This window comes from Ixodes scapularis, unplaced genomic scaffold (genome assembly GCF_016920785.2).
Source record: "Ixodes scapularis isolate PalLabHiFi unplaced genomic scaffold, ASM1692078v2 PGA_scaffold2__306_contigs__length_199485367, whole genome shotgun sequence".
Lineage (NCBI taxonomy): Eukaryota > Metazoa > Arthropoda > Arachnida > Ixodida > Ixodidae > Ixodes > Ixodes scapularis.
Window position 1 is genome coordinate 107,205,879 of NW_024609857.1, and position 22,010 is coordinate 107,227,888.

The following is a 22,010-nucleotide window of genomic DNA, read 5'->3' on the forward strand; positions in this document are numbered from 1 at the left end:
CTCGCCGAGTAAGTCCCCCGGCACTTCCCACGGAAGATTATAAAATCATTCTCCGACCCTGAAGTAGTCTGGCACTCGCCACCCTTTCGGAAATCTCTCTCATTCGAATAATTCAAGGCTCTGCTGGTATCCCCCTGACGAAGGGAAATTGTGGTAGGAACAAAATATGCGCTACCCCTAATTTCGCCATCATCAGCACCCCCGTAGAAAAGCACGTCCCTCTCTACCTCAACGCCATTACTCTCAACATCCAAGGCAAGGACCACAGCTTTAATGCCCACTTGGCCGCTCCGGCTGGCACCTCCGTTGGAATCATACACGGAATACCCCTGGAAGACTCGCCAGACACCGTCTTATCCACATTGCAGCAACATAACCCGAACGTTCCGATCCTCTTCACGCGTCGACTGGGAGCCACCGGAGGTATCCAAGTCCTTTCCGACGGCTTCCAAATACCGTTCTGGCTTGCTTACGACGGAGCACAACGCCGATGTACCCCCTTTCGCCACCGCCGTGAGGCCTGCACTAATTGCTGGAGCACTGGGCATCGCAGAGACGTATGTCCAAATCCGGCCACCAGCCGGTGCATAATATGCGGCCTCGAACATCCCGAACCGGGCCATGCGTGCACCCCAAAATGCATCGTATTCCACGAGGAGCACCCCACAGGCCACCCGCCGTGCTCCCAACGATTTCAGAAACGCCGTCGACTGCCCGGACCACAAGAAACTGGGCAAAATGCGAAGTCCCGGAACCTGTCCTCAACAGTCGACACTGGGAAGCAAGAGCCCAAGTTGAGCCTTGAGGCTTCCCCCACACCTTTCCCGCCACCCTTACTAGCGCCATCCCCGGCATTCAATTTCACGTTGATGCCTGCGACGCAGACCCCGCCATTCCCAACACGAGACCGATGAAGGTCTCGAAGCCGCAGCCGGATCCAATCCCGCAGCCGTTCAAGATCCTGCTCCAGCGCGATCTCACAGCAAGAAGCAAGGGCCAGCAGCGACGGAAACGGCAGCCCCAAGGGGCAGCAAAAAGTAGCCTAGGCGACCTCGGCAGCAACCAACAGCGCCGAACCCATAAGGTGAGCTGGGCAGAAGCAGCCCGAGCCGCTCCTCCTAAGCGCACCCCCATCCCCCTCCCTTCCCCTACCAATTCTTCCTACCAAATCGAGCTGGCGTCCCTACGCGAAGAGAACCGCAGGCAACGCAAAGAGATAGCATGGCTCAAAAGCATGGTTAGGCAACTTACCCCCTCTAACACATCCACAAACAAGCACTCCGATCGTTTATCAGGTCTCAGCCGTCCCACCGACGGCCACTCCCACTCCTACCCAGCAGCCCGCTGGACCCAATCCCACAAAACGTGCGGCACCCGAGCCCCCCCCCCCCCCCCCCCCCCCTCAACACCTCGTCTCGACGACGACGATCGAGTAGCACCTCTGCAAACTATAACCACCGAAAACCGTCAGGCGATAGAAAGACTCGCCTCGCAATTCGAATCCTTCAAAATGGAAATCCTGGCAGCAATAGCATCCCTCTCCCAAGCCATCCAAACTCCCCCGCCTCTCTGCCCAGGAGATTATTATTATTATTATTGTGTCGGGTGGACCACCCGACACAATAATAATAATAATAACACCATCATGGCCCCATCAACCTCCTCAAAATCAAAACTACTAATCTGGCAGTGGAACTGCCGCGGCGCGCGTAGAAAGCTACCACACCTCCTACAACACGTCAGTCGATGGCAGAACCCCCTGCGATAATAGCTCTCCAAGCGACAAACACGCAAGTTAAATTACCAGCCTACCGCCCTTTCCAACAACCACACTCCGAGAACAAATACGCGACGGCAATCCTCGTTCAACGGAATATGACATGTACGTCCGCGCACTTTGACTCGGTCGAAATCCCTCATATACTTCGCCACTCTTTACCCGCAATCCCGAAAACACTCACCCATCCACATCCTAAATGTGTACAGTTCTCCTCGCGAGCACAAACATAGATTTGGATACCTTCTAGCGCTTGCCAAACGAGAAGCCGCTAGGGAGACCCTCTTAGTTCTTGGCGAATTCAACGCCCCTCACCCGGCATGGGGATACCACAGTGACTCGATAAAGGGCCGAGATCTGGGGACACAAATCCAAACGCAACACTTTACTCTCCAAACCGACCCCACCTTCCCTTCCCGCATAGGAAACAGTGTCACCCGCGACACCTGTCCCGATTTGACCTTTATTACCTCCTACCAAGGTCAGGCGCAATGGACAAACACAGATCACACTTTAGGAAGCGACCACTGCATCCTCGCTACACTCCTCCAGTTTCAAACCCCGAGACCGAAATGTCGACAAGCCACACTAGTTCACTGGGATCGCTTCCGCACGCCTCGCGAAAGCACGAACGCCAATCCCATAATGAACATCCAACAATGGACGCATGTGGTTAACGACGTCCAAACAACGACGGAATTCCTACCGGAGAACATAACTTCCCCTATCATTGACTCGCATCTGGCCATGCTCTGGAATAGCTTGTCTCAGAAAGAGAGTGCGCGACGGCGACAGAAACACAATAGAACGCTCCGACTCCAGCTGGAGGCCCCGCGAGCTGAAGTAGAAGACTACACGCTCACACTCCAGCGGAATCAGTGCTACAACATATGCGACCGCATGAAGGGCAGCCTCGGGATGCGTTCAACGTGGCAGCTGCTCCGACACCTGCTCGACCCCACAACGAGCAAGCGGAGCAACGCCAGCGCATGACGTCGCTTCTTCACAAATATCTGGGCTCGGACGAAGACCTCTTCAAAGAAGCGCAGAAAAAATACCTCCCTGAATTCCACGCACAGCCTTTACCAGACTACACAGGTTCTGCTAATCCGGACCTTGACAGGAACTTTACGCGGTCGGAGGTCCGCGCGGCAATACTAAAGCTGCTTACATCATCCACCCCCGGCTTAGATCAAATTACTAACAAGGCCATCCGAAACCTCGACGCCCCCTCACTAGAAGCTCTCACAGCCTACTTCAACGAATGTTGGCAAAGTGGCACTCTGCCACCCACCTGGAAACACGCTAAAGTAGTGTTAGTTCCAAAGCCGGCAAAGTCCCTGGCCTTGGAAAATCTCAGACCAATCTCTCTTACGTCCTGCCTCGGGAAACTACTCGAACACGTTATCCACACCCGTCTTACGAGATACCTAGAAGAAAGCGGACAACTACCCCCTACAATGATAGGTTTCAGGGCGCATCTCTCCACACAAGATGTGATGCTCCAGCTCCATCACGACGTTGTAACCCCCCACACACACCACGGCACCCAGGCAATCTTAGCCCTTGATTCGACCAAGGTCTTTGATCAGGTCTCACACGCATCAATTCTCCAAGGCCTAGCTTCCACAAATCCCGGAGAGCGGACCTACAATTACATTTGAGATTTCCTATCGAGCAGGAACGCGACCCTTCAAATCGGAGATCTCACTTCCCCCGAAATAACTATAGGAGGAAGGGGCACCCCGCAAGGCGCGGTCCTCTCCCCCCTACTCTTTAACCTCGCACTAATTAAACTGCCCCCGCCCTAACCGCAATTCCAGGGCTCCATCATAGCATATACGCGGATGACGTCACCCTATGCGTCACCAAGGGTAGCGACGCAGAGCTGAGGGGCTCCCTTAACAAAGGCGCGCACGCGGTCTGCAGTATTGCAGCGCAAGCAGGGTTAGAGTGCTCACCGTCTAAATCCGCGTTGTTCTTACTCCCACCTCCAGTCCGTCGACGTAACGTACCTTTTCTCCCAACAAACATAGAAGTCCGAGTTAACGGAGACGTCGTGCCTATGGTAAACTCGATACGGGTACTCGGTCTCACGATACAACACAACCGCCAAGACTCAGAATTTATCACCGAATTCTCCTCTCATGTAACAGACCATCCGACTCATATCTCGGATCACTATGCGCCGCAAAGGCCTGCGGGAAAGCGAGCTCATTCGCCTTTTGCATGCCTTTGTACTCAGCCACCTTACATACGCTCTCCCGTACCTTCACCTCACACCTACCGAAACGAACAAGATAGACACCCTCATACGCCAAGCTTACAAGGCTGCTCTGAAACTCCCCCACAACACACCCACACGACGCCTCTTTGACTTAGGACTCCACAACACCGCAGCGGAGCTAATCGAAGCGCACCGCACAAGCCAATACGAGCGACTCTCGCGCTCCCCACCCGGGCGCCTAATCCTGTCACGTCTCAACCTAAACCCTCCCACGGAATAGGCTTCTAAGCAACCCATACCGAACGAGATCCACTCGCGCCTAGCGGTAGCTCTACTCCCGAGAAATATGCATCCCATCTTTCACAAAGGCCGCCGCCGCAGCAGAGCCACTGCCCATAACAAAATCTATACCGATAAACCGGATGTCCTTTACGTGGACGCAGCCGAATACGGGCACAGACCCGTTTTCGCTATTACAGCCGTGACCTCTGAGGGGCAGATAACCGCTGGAGCCACAATTTTTACCACCTCTACAGAAGAGGCAGCAATAGCACTAGCCCTCACCACCACGCCCGCCCTCGCACAATCATATCCGATTCCAAAACCGCCATCCTTAACTACGCCAAAGGATACGCGTCCACCCCCGCTCAGGCCATCCTGAGGACCTTAAAAGCACAACCGCTGGAATCTGCCGTTAGTCTGGTCTGGACGCCGGCACATTCGGGCCTCTGCGGGAACAAGCTGGCCCACTCCACTGCCCGAGGATACACCACCCGGGCGGAGGGGGCACAGCTCCGGACCGCCGAGATTCGTTCGGCCCGCGACAGTATAGTGACTTTTCACGACATTACGTCTCACTTGCGTTTAACCCGCCGTATTTATCCTCCAGCGGCACCTGTCTTCTCCCGCGAAGAGAGTATCATGTAGCGACAGCTACAAACACACTAAAACGTCCAATTTGACTTTTGACTTTAACTGTAGCTTCTGTGAACAACGAGCCACTCTCTCCCACATTTTAGGGGAGTGCCTATTCTTCCCCCCTTCCCCTTTCCCCTCGGAGGAGCGGTAGGAGACTGCGCTGCGCAGCTCGGACCCGGCCACCCAATTAAAGGTGGTTCGTCGAGCTGCCGAGGTCGCCGAGGCACACGGACTCTCGGCCATCAAGTGCGCCTAGCCACCGTCAAGAGCGGTTTCTTCGCGAACCGCGTTTGCCTCCAACAATAAAGTTTATTCCTCCTCCTCCTCGAAACATACAAAAAGCACTTGGTTCATTTGCATCTGGGACGCTTGTTGGAACCCAGTGCACCTTCATGGACAGTGCAGTCTTGCTCCTGTCTATTATCAAACATGTCTTGTTCTTTACTTGGATCTCTGGGAGATGCAGCAACCTTTCTTTTAGAGCGCAGCTCTCAGGGGCCCGTTTCCGGCTTGAACGGCGTCGACGTCGGTGTCGCCGTCGGCGTCAGTGTCGCCGTCGGCGTCGGCGTCGGCGTCGCCGTCGGCGCAACCGCGAGGTCACATGACCCCCTTGAGGCCACGTGACCTCCCTGGTGTCACGTGACCCCCCTGATGTCACGTGACCCTCCTGATGTCACGTGAACCCCTGAGCTCACGTGACCCCCTGAGGTCACGGGACCCCCCTGACGTCGCACGACCCCCTGAGGTCACGTGACCTCAAGGAGTCACCCATCCCACAGTACGTTTCCATCCTCCTCAAGAGGTGCGCTCTAATCCGGCGTTACAGGGAATTGTAACCTGCGTTCATTTTTTTCTTTGGCAGACCGCATTGTGAGCAGCCACACATAATTGTGCTGGAAGGCCTCAAGCGAAGCTAGCTCGTTCGGGTTGATGATAATCTTCAATGCAGGATCGAAATTGTCGATGCGGGATGGCCGGGCTCATGGGTCCCCATGAAGAATCAGTGAGTTTTCAAGCAGCTTACCGTTGGGAAGAGGTGGCAGTAAAATCTTGCACTCCGTTGTACTTGGTGCAGAGGGGGCAGAAGCAGAAATGGTTTCAGAATATTCTCGGCTAGGTTTAGCCGTTGAGATTTCCTTTACGTAGCCCACTTCCAACGCGGCCATTCAGCTCGTCGTCTTCTTCGAACTCTCCGGCCACCGACCTTCCTCATTAAGGAAGGGAGGTGTGAGTGTAATATGATATGCGATTCTTTCTTCTTCACTTTAGTGTCAAAGCTCTTCCAATAAAATTTTCGACAGGTGTAAAATATGCTGACCTTTGAATACCTAGTTTTAGAGCGCAGCTCGTAGGCGCCTGCTTCCGGCTTGAGCAGCATCGGCGTTGCCGTCGCCGTCGGCGTAACCGCGCGGTGCATTATGGGTAAATTTTCCCGCTAAATCTAGCGGAAAATTCTCCCGCTAAATTTAGCGCAAAAATTTCCCGCTAAATCTTGCGGAAAAATTTCCCCGCTAGATCTAGCGGCAAAACTTCCCTGCTAAATCTAGCGGAAAAATTTCTCCGCGAAATCTAGCGGAAAAAATTCCCCTCTAAATCTAGCGGGAAAATTTCCCCGCTAAATCTAGCGGATAAAATTCCCCGCTAAATCTAGTGGAATAATTTCCCCGCTAAATCTAGCGGAAAACTTTCCCCGCTAAATCTAGCGGAAAACTTTCCCCACTAAATCTAGCGGAAAAATTTCCCCGCCAAAATCTAGCGGAAAATTTCCCCGCTAAATATAGCGGAAAAAGTTCCCCGCTAAATCTGGCGGAAAAATTTCCCCGCTTAATCTAGCGGAAAAATTTCTCTGGGGGGTCACGTGACCCCCGAGATCACGTGACGCCCCCAGGTCACGTGACCCCCAAGGTCACGTGACACCCCCAGGTCACGTGACACCCCCGGGGTCATGTCACCCCCTCAGGTCACGTGACCCCCCCCCCCCCCCGAGGTCACGTGACTCCCACGTGATTTGGGGAGGGGGTCACGTGACCTTGGGGGTCACGTGACCCAACCAAGGTCACGTGACCTCAGGGGGGTCACATGACCTTTGTGGCCTTGGCTCCCCCTCCTCAAGAGCTGCGCTCTAATTCGGCGTTGCAGGGAGTTGTAAACCGCTTTCATTTTTTGTCCGGGTGTGAATACATCTTTTCGAGTAACCCAGATTAATGAAAGTGAGTTTTTCTTGACTGCTGCTTTCTCAGCCAAAGCTTATAAGCCAGGAACTGCTTGAATTTATATCGTCTAGTGAGCCTGCATCATATCAACGAAAAAAAGAAAACAAGGTTTCCGAAACAAGGAGCGTTTATTTTTGCACGTCTTGAAACCCACGTCTCACACCGGTACAAGACAATACCGCTCCCTCTTTTTCTTCGCCGTATGTGATATCATTGTGAGTTCATTTGTCTTATCGGCACAGCTAGCCAGCCACACAATATTATATCGCTTCACACACAGCGAAAAACAAAAAGAAATATTTACTGCAACACGAGCCAAGCCAGCCTCTCTACCATACTGACCTCCTCATCCCGCTATAAGTAGGAGCACCACCCCAGGCCACAGTGGCGGAATTGGGCCATGCAACAACCACCTCCTATGGGGAGGCCGACGCGGTCCGCACACCTCCCTATTCTAGTACACCCTATCTGTACTCCGTTTCATACTTAAGGTGCAACCCCAACGTGCATGACGTTTTGGTGTTTTTTTTTGACGGTTTATAACTTTCTTTCTATGCATCCTAAAATTATAAAGTTAATGTCAAAATAAAGAGCTGTTTCTTAACAATACTTCAATGTCACGAAATTACGATTATTTTAGCTGTTAATTATTCAACTTTGAATAGACCACAACCTCTAATATTGAAAAAATTGTATTTCTGCTGTTATAACGTCCCATTTTTCATGATATTTTACGTGAGCGTTTGGTTGGATATGCTGAATTAAAGAGTAAGCAACGAACTGCACAAGTATAGTATATCTTAAAATGAAAATAAAGATTAAATGACACAATTATATAGTGCTATAAAACAGAATCACCTTAAAGGGCCCATGAAATGAATTTCGGGTTGGGATGAATGATTTTAAATTGGTACTTCACCAATCGCATATCGTTTAGTTGGCCAAAATAAAAAGAGGCTAGAAAATCAAAAGCCAGCTTTTCCGTACGAATAGTTGAAAATATAGCGACTATTTTTTACCTTCTTGCCTTCGAAAGCTCTCCACCTTTTCACTATGATACATCCGCGGTTCCAAAAGCGCGTCACCGGCGCCAAACTGACGTCAGCAGAGCCCTGCTCACGCATTGGACACGAGAACTGCATCACTCGGACGTATGCGCTCGTCAACAATCAATCCGTCGGCGAATATTTGGATTCGCGTTTGTGGCCAATGAGTGCCCAGACGGAACTTATCATCACTGGGGAATGACAAGTTCTATGGTGTGCATAAAAAGCATGGTTGAAATAAAAAGCATGGTGGAAGCTAGGAGTCTTCGCACCGGTGCCGAAGGAATGTCACGACCACGTGATTTCACAATCCGCATTTGATTTGAGGATTAAAGCTAAGGAGGAAGAAGTAGGAAAATCGTTTCATGACCCCTTTAACTAATCAAAATTACGAGACATAAAACTATGGAGCATCCTTCATTATTACATTTTCCAGAGCTTCCATATTGATATATTACGCTTTAAGGATGTTATTAGACCCCGAACTTTTCTTATTCACTTACAACAAATTGCAGTTTCTTAATATAAAATACAGATAGCGCTTGATGTGCGTTTTTCGTCTTGTGCCGCTTGAAACGCCACGTGAAAGACAGAAAAGGCGCCAGATGTCACGGTGTCAGATGCCTGGATGCCCGCAGTGAGCAAGCTAGAGGTGTCAGAACAACAAGCGCGAGGCTGTGAGTGCACCACAGCTGCTTTGGCGCGCGTTCTACTGTGCGTCGGTACCACGGTGGTCAGTACACATGGCTATTGTAAGACGCTTTGCAGCAGCTGTGCATGGACGCCGCCATAACTGACCTTCAGTTTTTGTTTCCTCTTATTTCGTTTATTTCACTTCATCATTACCATAGCAGGTCGGGTTATTGCCACATTAGATGCAACTGTGTCCTTTTCTAAAGCATCGGCCTTCGTAGAGGATCGTCAACTACCGTTTCAGTTGCTCGGCATCTCGGTGAGACAAGAGAAGGTCAGCAATGACGGCTGTAATTTGGCGCGTGTGTAAAGCAGCCAACACTACGGGCTGCTGAAGCCACTGAAGCAGCACCAAAAGCGCGAGGTCAAGCAGGGGTGCTATTCTGGGGTGCTATTCTGGTCACAAACGGTCACGTTCGTGTTTCTCGAAAACTCCTCCCCCCTACGAACCGCGCGCTCCTATTGGCCACAGCCCGCGTGATAATTCCACGCGGTTCCCATGGGAACGTTCGCGAAACACGAAAGCAACTGTTTGCCGTAGCTGTCACTCTTCGAGCTCGGACCGTGACGACAAGGTGACGTATGACCACGTCCGACCTACGTAGCACATAGCGGAAGTCGCGTAACTAGATTAACTGCGGTATTACTCGACACACCCTACTCTCTGTTTCACTATGAGTGCGAGCTAGTGCGGGTGTAGGAGCTACAAGAACGTGCTCCGGGCTTTCAACGTTCCTGTCGAGCAGGCGCGCTTGCGCAGTGCAAACCAACGTTCGTGCAAGCATCGTTTGGGGTGATGTGCTCGTGCTTTTAACTTCTGTTTCTATTGCACGAAGGGGAACAAGCTTTGGGCAGGATTCTAGAGCGTAGAAAATGGCGGCGATGCTTCTTGCTCAACGATGGCTCGACCAACACGTATAATGACGGGTTTTCCGCGAGCACCCGGTTGCCTTCGCGATGCACGACGACTGTTTCTGACGACAATACCGCTTGTCGAAAAGCACCGTGTGATCGCAGTGTGACAACGAGAGACGGCGACGATGAGAGATGATGACCGTCGAGCAGCAGCTACTAATTGAATCGCACTGAGATTTTTCGCAACGGGGAACTACAAGGGCGCGGTTGCCCCCGATGATCACATAGCTAATGCCCAGTGGATGGTGATCAGAGTCTTGACGGCCGTCGTGAGTGTCGCTGTCAACCGGCTGGGAAGAGACGGTTGGGTCGACAAAACCCCGGACCGAGGCACCTGAGGCATGTGCGAAAGAAGGCTTTCGTCGCCACCATGACAAGCACACCGACGTCGTCGGGTGCGTTGACTAAACTTAGACTCTAACTAAACCTTTGTCACCGTCATCATCGGTCTGAAGGAGACCGTCACCATTCTGAAGGACTCCAACACTTTGCCGCAATCACCATTTTGCCATTAAGAACATGGTGGTAAGTTGACGTTTAAACTTCAGGGTTTCTACCGCTTCGAAGTTAGTGCACGCTTAGTACATATGTCTTTAGTTGACAATTTGTTGCGGTCTGTAGCTACTGTCAATTACGCAATAAAATCTGGATGGGTTGCTGATGGCATTTCGTTGTATCAATTAGATGTTTTACCTTTTCACGCCAAGCTGCTGGAATTGCAAGTCAGTCATCGGAAAGTTATAAGAACACTTTTCAATGTCCTGCAATAAACTATGAACAGGTCTGTCCTAAAATTAATCGTTACTTGTCTATAGAGCAGCAGTTTAGTCTGACAGAGTATGGTAACATTGTTACCCACTGTAGACGAGAAATTTAGCCAGTGTCTTGTGGATGGTTGTCATCTTCGTGACCAAGAAAAACAATAAAAATAGAATTGTCCTACAGTCAACATACGTGTTATGATAGCAATTCAATAGATTGTCGTTTCAAAAGTGACAGTAACTCATTGAAATTAAAGAGCAGTGTGAGCTGGATTTTTGAAATTTGCCTATGATGCAGAGCAAATACGCACTGTTGGCCTATCACCATCAAGCATAAACGACAAGCGGAGGCAGAGTAGATGTCTGAAGGAAAAGCGAGCATATGTACAAAAAAGAAAGAACTGCTACGTAACGTGAAGAATGTCAGCAACTATCTTGCCACTGTGGCACGAGCTCAGTGGCTATGCACATGCTTATAGCAGCCTGTGAATGTAGGATGCTCCCCTTATGTGGCAAAGCCGGTGATGGGGGGGGGGGGGGGGGGCGAGGGGGGGGGGGGGGGGTTTATAGGGCTTTGCTTTTTCCCTCCCCAAATCGGCGGGCCCTAGAATATACACACAAATTCCGAAACCATCCCCCTCGCACCCCAAGTCATGAACATCCCAGCCACCTCAACCCCCCTCCATCCTCACCCGCTTAGAAGTTCCTGGCTACGCCACTACTATCAACAGCACTCAATAGATAGTCAACATTATCAAGATAAACGATATTTCTTTTATTTTATGCACCATATAGGCAGTGTTTTTGTCTTTATATGCATGCAGCCAAAGCACACACTGTAGAAAACACTTGTGTGAAGCCTGCGTTCACAATGCGGTCCCCCTCAAACTTTCAAGGCGTTAACGAATTCCACAAATTAAATTTTCAACGAAACGAATTCGTTTTGCAAAACGCTGACAAACTTACGTTGCGTTTTACATCATTCACCTTTGTCGTCCGATGAATCAGTAGTCAGCACTACACAAACCTCAATGAGCTTGTTTGTTTTCTTGCCGTTGGGGCGATCGCTGGCGGTCGTGGCGGCGGCACAATTCTTTCTCAGACCGTTGGCTGCTGCCTCCGTGCTCGCGGAAACGTCGTTCCCTTTGTGCCAAGGTGAGGTTTTGAATTTTAATGCACGGCAACGCTGAATAAAGGTCTATTACCGTCTTCATAATCTCAGCAACGGTACCGTACGAGCCACAACAACACCACCACTTTCAAGGTTCGTAAAACCGGCACAAATAGAAGCCAGGGGGGCTGTGTTGCGCTTTTTGCACTCCCAGGAGACTTGGAAGAGGGAAGTGACGTCAACGACTAGAGCAAATGCAGATTGGATGTTGACAGAAGAAAACGAGTGCAAAAAGCGCAACATAGCCCCCCAAGTCTTGCATCTCGCCAAGCGTTACATCGGAGACGTTAAACGCCAGCTCACTGTGCTCTTCGACCAGGTCCTGCCGCCGCATGGGCTCATCCAACAGCACGAAAGTATTCGTGTGCGCGTTGATCAAGTGACCGATCGCATGTCAAACCACAGCCGCGGTCGATCCGACGAGCATGGCGGCCATGTTCTTTCTAGTTTAACTCGACAAGGGTACGGTTGTCGAGTTAAAACAATGCAAATAGTCGCGTGCATTCTTGTTCTTACGTCATTTTGTCGTCACAACCCGAACTCGAAAAATGACTGTTAGCGGCAAACAGAGGCTTTCTAGTTTCACGAACGTTTCCATGGCAAATGGCGTTGAATCGTCACGCGCAATGAAGCCAATGGGAAAGCGAGGTACCTATGTAGGGACGCGTAAAAATGTAAAAGCCGTTTTTTTTTTTTTGGCACGAGTTATTCTGCGAATAAAAATAAGTAAAAAAGACTTCCCGAGATGATGCCGTCGCGTGCATTTCTTCAGCGCCGAAAGAGAAGAGCAAGGCTTATGGAGATTATACCGGCATAATGACTGCAGTGAGCAAAGGAGCAAAGCATTATTAAAACTGTCCGAAGAAACTTTCCTGCATCATCCACAGAATGCTCACAACCGTTGCACTCTGCGTCGATCTCATGACTTGTCATATACTACCATAGAGTCGTCGTCAGCTCTGTATCCATTTGAAGTCTCCTTCACAGGCAAACAGGAAATTTCATTTGCAGCTTATGTTCACGGCGGCTTCACAAAGGATGATCAGTGTCGCAGCGCACCTTCACTAATATTTTTTTTCTCGTAATGCCATCCGTATCGTGCAGAAGCAGGGAAAGCAACGACGCAAACGAGACACAAACACCACAAGGTCGTTACCGCGGTTTTCGCCATGTTTGTTTTCAAAGACCGTAGCGAAAGACTTCGAGAAAACAAGCTGAGATATCTTAGCTAAATTTACTTTACGTCATAATTATTGAAATAATATTTCGTATTTTATCAGAGGATAATATTATTGTTCTCTGTTTCCTTCCATTTTCCGGAAGGTAGCCTTTTCTCCGTTATTCGCTCGTTCTAACTCGGAGGAAAGAAAGAAGATAACAAAAAGAACAGGGGGAAATGCGGGGATTTCTGCTCCCCAACTGAGTGGACACGTCATCGCGACGTAGGAAGATCGTCAGATGCTAGCTGACCGCGTGCGTGAACCCGAAGGTTGGGGCGGAGCCTCAAACAAGAATCATTCTAGTTTGAGGCTCCGCCCCTTCTTTCTCGATACGTCACAACTCGAAAGGTACCCGTTTGCGACCAGAATAGCACCCCAGTTCGTTCTCTTTCTATGCCTGTGCGGTCGGGCTAAACTAGGGTGCCTTCATGTGCGCTTTGCTTAGGGTGGAGACATCTCGCCATTTTGTCCCACACCTTTATTTTTATTTTTTGTTCAGAAGCGCGTGAAACAGCGTGTCCCTGCACGCGTTTGTGGCGCTAACTGTGCAATGGAGACATTTTGGTTTCGTCGATTTCATTGTATTTTACCAGTGGGCACGTGCTGTCGGCATCGGATACTACAAAGGGTGGCATCACCCTAAACAGAAGGACATTGAGGCACCCTAGACTAAACAAGAGCCACTAAATAAGCTACGCTTCATACACATCTTGGTGCTTAAAATGATGTTTGTCAGTTATCTGAAGCTTTATCTGAAATCACAGGAAACGCTTTTCTGTCCTCCACAAATGGTTAAACACTTCGCGGCAAAGCAAAGCAATATTACCTGAGCTTCCTAACACCGAAACTAATGCCGAGGAGGTCCTACTTTTTAATCATGACGATCGGCAGTTGCGTTTGATTTGTACTAACCACCAGGATGGCGGTGCCCACAACAATATTGGGGAAAAGGGTGCCGATACTCTAAGCGTAGCTCATTTGGTTTGGCTCTCAGGTGAAACCAAATGCGGTGGAGGATCGTTGGCCGAGTGTATTGTGGCAACGCAGATCAGAGCACGTGGAGAGATGCGCTAGTCCAAGCTCTGTTCAAAGCACGGAGCTCATGTTGCAGAACCTGTAGGGACTAATACCCTCGCCACACGATCATACCCGTGCCACACAGGCAACTCGAATGTCATTTACAACGAATGACATTTGTATGATCGGCGAATCAGCTCGCATCTGTCGGGCGTGGAATGCGCTACGCCCGGAGTGACGCGCGCTGATTGGCCGTCCGCTCAAATGTCATTCGTTTGAATGGCATTCGAGTTGCCCGTGTGGCACGGGCATAAAGCCCCTCGATGTGTTTGCGTTTGTCTTTCAAGTAACGCCGAATGTGCCAGTGCACGAGGCCCGTGTCTCGAGCAGCCCTTGAAGGTAAATGGCGGCGCAGCACTAACTTGACTGGTGATTTGAAAGCAAATATCGGCAGAGCACCCGCTCATGGTACGTGTCTTGCGAGTTTCCACGACAATGGTTGGTGGCGCTTGTAAAAAAACGCATTTATCAAGGGGCTTTATCAGGGACCCTGGGTTCTGTCCACACCGTGGTTCTGTCACACATCTGCATCCTATCGTCGTGCGATCGTGTATCACTTATACTTCGCAATGCACGTTGAAGACTCCGAGCTAACAGGTGTACTGCACTTTTTTTATAAACTACAACGGGTAACAATGTCGCCCTACGAATCTCCTGCTCCCTAAAAAAAACTAACGACTCATTTTGAATGCGCCGTTACATTGTATTTTTAATGTGTGTACGCGTGTTCGCGGTCCTTTTTTTTTTTTCTACATCTTTGATTATACGTAGGGTACCGTGTTTTCGGAGTTTATTTTTTGTCAAATTTGGAGGCTGTCTTTAGGAGTTCATTTTTTTACAAAGATTCGGAAGATATCGAAGTTTATATATGTTTGATTCCCAATTCTCCGAAATTCGGAGATTAACTTCGCAGTGTTTTCTATTAAAAATAATAAATAATAACCGGATGCAAACGTATACCATATCAAAAATGAAACACGCTGGTGTCAATTAAGATTTCTTCAGTTGAATTTTGCGAATCCCGGAGAAAAGCTCACCGGAGATAAGCTCACCAGAGATAAGCTCACCGTAGAAAAGCTCACCGGAGAAAAGCTCACCGCAAAACCTGCGGATGCGGAGAAAAGCTCACCGGCCCTTGAGCGTATGCGGAGAAAACCTCACCGATTTTTTTTTCATCTTTTTACATGAAGGTTGTTAAATCATGCGTAACATAATCAATTTATTATTAAAATTCCTCAGCTTTGTAAAAAAGAAAATGCCTTTTTTGTATTATTTGTCAAGCTTATTAGGTATATTGCTCCCAAATTAATAACTGCGGGCGAGTGTTTTCTGAAAACTTCATGAACTGGAAGAACAGGAAAAAGTTCGAAAACTTAATAAAACTTAATAAAACCTAAAAATCAAAACTAAATTCCGAAATTTTGAAAGTGCATGCGTAACAACGCGGTGCCTGTAATTCTCTTTGAAGCTTTTGTTAACCTTTGAAAACAGGATAAAACAGTCAGTAGGATATCGAGGCTTCCTTCTTCCAAGAACATGAACGTTTTCTAGCCGTTCGTGCTGGTGTTTCCACACCTTGCCTTTGTGATAGTGCCCTTCTACGGTGAGCCACCCATGACATTTAGGCTGCACAATGTCACCGTTGCTACTCGTGACCTATACAAGAACTAGTCTTCTTTAAAGGGATGCTGAATCGAAATCTGGATTCCCCAAAACACGCGGCAAAAGCGAGCAATGGGATGCTACAAGCACCAAAACATCACTCATACAGCGATATCTCGAACGGATGACCGCATTTTTCAAAAAAGAGGCGCATTTGGCAGGAATGTTGACGTGATGTTTCTCCTAGAAGGAGAGGGAACGGGCCTCGCTTCTCCTCCACCTCGCTGCCTTGAGGGAGCGAAGCGAAGAGAGGAGGAAACTAGGTATCTTGACGTCACGCGCCTTGTCGGCCTGGTTCAATCTTGACTTCTTTTTCCAAAAATACGGCCGTCCATTTGAGATATCGCCTTTCTACTGGCGTTGTAGGAACTGTAGCGTCCCGCCTACATCTCCAGCATTATTTTTTTGATTCTAAATTACGGTTCACCATCCCTTTAAGGTAGCAAATAGGGCGTGTTGGTAAACGTTATACATTATGAAAACTGCTCACACGACGACGACGGAGTGAAGACAACAAACACGACAGGACAAAGCTGTTCTCGCAACTAAAGTTTTGTTAGTTAAGTTAACAGAAAGAAAACAGCGTAGCCGACACTGATTACATCAACACCTACTTATCTATTAGCCACTACGCAATATTTTGAGTTAAACGGTTCACCACACAGCTATTCATATTAGCTCGCAAAGAACAAACTTCTTTATTTGACTGAGGTACCGGCAATGCACTGTCAGTTGTCAATAAATTGTCTTTTTTACCGGTGAGCGATGTTCTGATTTTATACTTGCAGCTTCATTAATATCCAAAATGGGTGATTACTAATTTCTGAGAATTTAGTAAATATGCCCAATGAACTTCAACGATATCACAAAAACGAGGACATATTTTTAATGAAGTGACGAATGCGAATTGTGTTAAATTACCACGTTTGACGCAGAATCCGCTAAGTTAAAGAAAAAATCGGTGAGCTTTTCTCCGCATCCGCTCAAAGGCCGGTGAGCTTTTCTCCGCATCTGCCGGTTTTGCGGTGAGCTTTTCTCCGGTGAGCTTATCTCCGGTGAGCTTTTCTCTGGTGAGCTTTTCTCCGGTGAGCTTTTCTCCGCCGCCCGAGTTTGGCGTTGGTGTCATTGACAATACTAATTTGTTCCACGACAAAAGTCGCGCACAAGTGTAGCCTCGATAAACGTCGATACCTTAAAATCAATAAACTGCCGAGGGGAGCCGCAAGGCAGCTTGTAGTCATCCCATCAATCTATCCCGCGGCCGCGCGAGGTGGAGTGGTTAAGGATGTAATAGAGAAGATTCAACTGTCCCTCTTCCCAATTTTATACAATATCTATGGTCATTATCTTTCACTGTTACAAAAACATACCCTGTCCTTTCTCTAAATCCCAAATCCCTTGGCCCAAACTGGAAACCAAAAGAGTGGCTATTGTCGTTACACGAATGGTAAGATGACCTCTTTCCCTGAACCAACCTTGACGAGACAAGTCGTAAGACCCCCTTTTGACAACGGTCCGAGGCTTGGAAGGAAATTATGGTGTCATTTTCCCAGAACAATTGATCCTGCGCTGCTCTAATTGTAAAAATATATATATATTTTTTTTTTTTGGGGGGGGAGGGGGGTAGCAAATAACAATTCGGAGTTTATCGGATAAATTTGAATTGACAAAACGTTTACCGGTGGCTGTTTTCGGAGTTTTTCGGATTTATCCAAAAACACGAAGCCTTAATTATACGGCTCTTACTTATGCTTAGGATACCGGGTTTTCGGTTTTTATTTTGTCAAAATTCGGCGTACTTTTCTCGGTGTTCACTTTAAAATTCAATTTTCAAGTTCTTTTTTTTTTTTTGGTGTATATTTATTTCTAAAAAAGTTTAGACGTTTTTTTCGGTGAATATGAAAGTAACACCATCCATCAGACGCCGGATCAGATGATCCCTGTAGCTGTCATATTCGTGATCACTCAAAGAATAACGGCACCGATAACACACGTGGTCTTCGCTACAACTTCCCTCAGGACACATCCCCAAATCTCGGAATTCGCGGGCATAATCTTCAGCGCGCTTCTTTTTCCTTCCCATTGTGACGACGTGACCATCTGAGGTGATGACCGTACAGGAACTAGCGGAATGGCAAAACAATATCCATTGTATTTATGTTCTCAACCACAAGGAAGTTTGAGAGAGGGTGTTAAGAATGTTATTAACGGCTTTCCTCGATGACCTTTGAAGTGCATGAAGAGAAAAACATTGTACTAGCCACATCCGAACTTTTTTTTATGACCGCGAACTTGACACACTATGCCCGATCACAGAAAGGACTCAGATGTCCCGCGAATGCCAGATCAAGACCTCTTTTGTTGCACGTTGAACCTTGGAAGAGGGCATTCACGACGACGTCACACAATGTCGAATCTTGCAAAGCCCGCTCTCCCCCCCCCCCCCCCCCCCCTCCACCACCCACCTCGACGCAGCCCCCAAAAAATGACCTTTTTTGGTTAAAACTCAATTTTAGAAAACGAATTAGACGCACTCTAATCGGTTTTTATTGGTTTAAACCGAAAACGCCGAACCTCCAAACTGACCTTTTTTGGTTAAAAACGAATTTCCGAAAATGGATTCCGCGTACTTTTATCAGTTTTTTTCGGTTTAAACCGAAAACTCCGAACCCTATTTATGATGAAACAAACTATAGTTCTCGGACTTCCGTAAAAATATTATATAACTAAGGAAACGGCACGTAAACGCAAAATACAAAAACAAAGAGAAACATTGGCGCATTTTATAAAATTAAATGAAGTAACAGAATTTATTATAATTGCGTGTTAAAAGGTTTGAGCCCACCAAAAGCTATAAAAGCGAGCGTTCTGAACTGTGCGCTTGTTCACTTAAAAAGTGTAGTTCAGGTATAGCATGCTCGCACTTGTATGTCCCGCTTCGCTCGAATGATGAAACCTAATACTCTACTGGTAATGTATTTAGTAAAACAAAGCTTACCTTCTGCATTTGTGCAATGCCCTCAATTTTCACGTGATTACACACTGGTTTATCATGATTCTTTTCGTTTCCGACTGCCATTCAGCTCGTGCACTTTTGTCTGCTATATGCATTAGAGACCAAGGTAACCCAGGAACATTCTCAACAGGTTCTGCAGCGTGAGCTCTGTGCTTTGAACGGAGCTCGCACTCTCGCATTTCTCCACGTGCACTGTCTGTCTATGCTGGAAAAAGCGGTGAAGAAACTGCATCGTGACGTCGCCGGTGGGAGGAGCCTAATCTTCATCGCCAGCAAACTACATCGGAAGAGAACTCCACCTTGATGTGTCCGGTGACGTCGCCGAACAGTGGCGATTGAGTTGAAACTACATCGTTTCTTTTTTCCCTACAGGGAATTTCGGAGAATCGCCGAGTGGGCTAGCGCACACCAGCTCGGAGCACGTGGAGCGAAAACTCGCGCTGCAGAACCCAGGGTTCCTGGGTTCAATCCCCGCCCCTGCCCGTTTCGATCTGCTGGATGAGCATTGTACCGGCGTGCGGTCGTGTATCATTGCTGCGTGATGCACGTTAAAGACCCCGGGCTAACAGTCGTACTGCACTGGCTAAATTGCTTATCTACAGTAGGTAACAATCTCGCCATGTTCAGACAGACTAACCTCCTGCTCTATAAACAACTAACGACCAATTTTACTTTTTGGCTTTATTTGACTGCGTTAGTGCAACTTCTCTCGTGCTGCACGAGAAAGAAAAAGAAGGAAAAAGAAAATCAGTTGTTAGTCCCACGGTGTGTATGGACTCTTCTTTATGTGTATGTTTATTCTAGTTCAGCTGGCCTTACCTGAAGTAGTTGCTTTAAAATAAAGTATATCTCTCCCTTTCTCTCTACCTGAAGTATGAACGAACTAGCTCAAATTAAGCCTGTAACCGTTGCTTGCTTGTCTTTTCGCTCAGACAAATCGCTTATATGGGGTGCACTCAAATGAAAACACAATCGTGTTGAATCGTGTAAGAGTATTTAGAATATTTATCGATCACGCCGCTGAACCTGCATCGCTCAAAGAACTTCCTTTTCGTGAGCGCCTACTCTGCTTGAGTTTGTTCGAAACACAGCCACTTCGATCCGAGGCAATCGATGATAGCGTTGGTGCCATCACCAAGTACTCGACTAACAGAGCACTGGTGAACACCAATGTTTTCGTTCCTCCCGACGGTTCCCTGGAAACCGCCAGCGGCGTAAAAGCGTAGAGCTGCGAGGACTTGTTGTTCGACCGTCAGTACACGGGGCCCTTCAGGACAACGCTGGAGCTTTCCGCGAAGCTGGTTGCACAGCCAGCGAGTCACCCTTTGGTCACCCGGTATTCGCCCACAAACCTCGCATCGCTCGTCTCGAAAGCATCCCGGTGATCTCTGAAAACTCGATCAGCTCGCGAACCCAACAGTAGACATGCATATGTTGGGGTCGCCATCTTTTACGACGCAGATTGATCTCTGGCTTCGTCTCGACCACTCAGTTAACTGCATCGTCAAAGTCCATCGTCACGACATTTTGACATCACCGCCAACTGCATCATTTTAAGAGCATAGCCCGAACTGCATAGGGAAAAACTACATTTCAACGTCATGTCACGTGACCCGAGAGAATAGTCAATCAGTGCCCAATGCAGTTTTCTACATCATTTAGTTTGCGTTCCTGCATAGATAGACTGATCTGCGGTGCGACAATACACTCGGCCAACGATCCAGATTCGGCCAACGATCCCCCATGGCTTAGCCTGTGAGCTAAACCAAATGAGCTACGCATAGAGTTTTGGCACTCCTTTCCCCGATATTGTTGTGGGCGCCGCCACCTTGGTGGTTAGTACAGATCGAACGCAACTGCCGATCGTCATGATTCAAAATTGCTACTTCTCCAGCATTAGTTCCGGTGTTAGGAAGCTCACGTAATATTGCTTTGCTTTGTCGCGAACTGTTTAAAGATTTCTGGCCTCAGATAACTGATAACCGTCATTTTAAGCACCAAGATATGTTTGAAGCGTAGCTTATTTAGTGGCTCTAGCTTAGCACGACCGCACAGGCACAAAAAGAGAACAAACTGCTTGACCTCACACTCTTGGCGCTGCTTCAGTGCCTTCATCAGCCCGTAGCGTTGGCTGCGCTCCTAACTAACGTAAAGCAAAGCAAATATTCAGATCTTAGGGTTTTACTAGCCAAACCAACAACGACCACTTGACACGCCTCAATAAAAATAACTACGGGTTTATTTTGGCTATCTGGAGATCTTTTGACGTTCAACCGAAATCTCTGATTGCCCTTCGTTGATTGCAAGCACCTCGGCCTGTAGTTAAACCCTACAAATATGGATTCACGTGCCAGAGCGTTGGCTCAGAGACACTGACGCGTTTTAATGTTTTCTGTTTTGTTTTAATATCATTTCCCCTTAAGAACCACCGAGGTGGTTTTTGACACAAAATATAGTCAAACCATTAAGACAAGCATAGTTTGATTGCAAAAATGATTTTTGCATGTGATAAAAACATTCAAAAGTTTTCGCATACGTTGCGGAATCCCTTTCATGGCGCCCATTTTATTTTGATCGCGTCAGGCATGTATACCGACGCACAGTAGGACGGGAGCACAAGCAGTTGTGGTGCACCCGCTGTCTTTCGCTTGTTGTTCTGACATCTCTGGCTCGCTCACTATGGCCATTAAGGCATCTGATACCCTGAGATCTGGCGCCTTTTCTGTATTTTACGTGGCGTCCCAAGCGGCACAGGACGGAAAATGCACATCAAGCTATGCTTGAACAGGTGTCGCCATCTGTATTTTATATTAAGAAACTGCAATTTGACGTAACTGACTGGGAAAAGTTTGAGGTCTGATAACATTCTTAACGTGTAATATATCAATATGGAAGTTCTTGAAAATGTTATATCGAATGATGCTTCATAATTTAATGGCTCGCAACTTTGAATAGTTCCCGTGATTCCGTTTTTATAGCATAACAAATAAATGCTGTATTACACTTTATTTTTTTATTTTAAAATATACATTATCGGTACAATTTGTTCCTTACTTTTTTTTTATTGCTATATCCAACCGAACCCTGACGTAAAATATTGTGGACAATGAGACGTTATAACTCGATAAATATTTGTTTTCGATATTAGAGACAATGGTCTATTAAAGGCTGAATAATTCAATAACAACTAATAGAGTACTGTGGAAAACGATCTCTTTAATTTGACAGTAACTTCATAATTGTAGGCCACATAAGAAGAAAGTTATAAACTGCTACAAAAGCACCAAAACGCCATGCACGGTGTGGTTGCACCT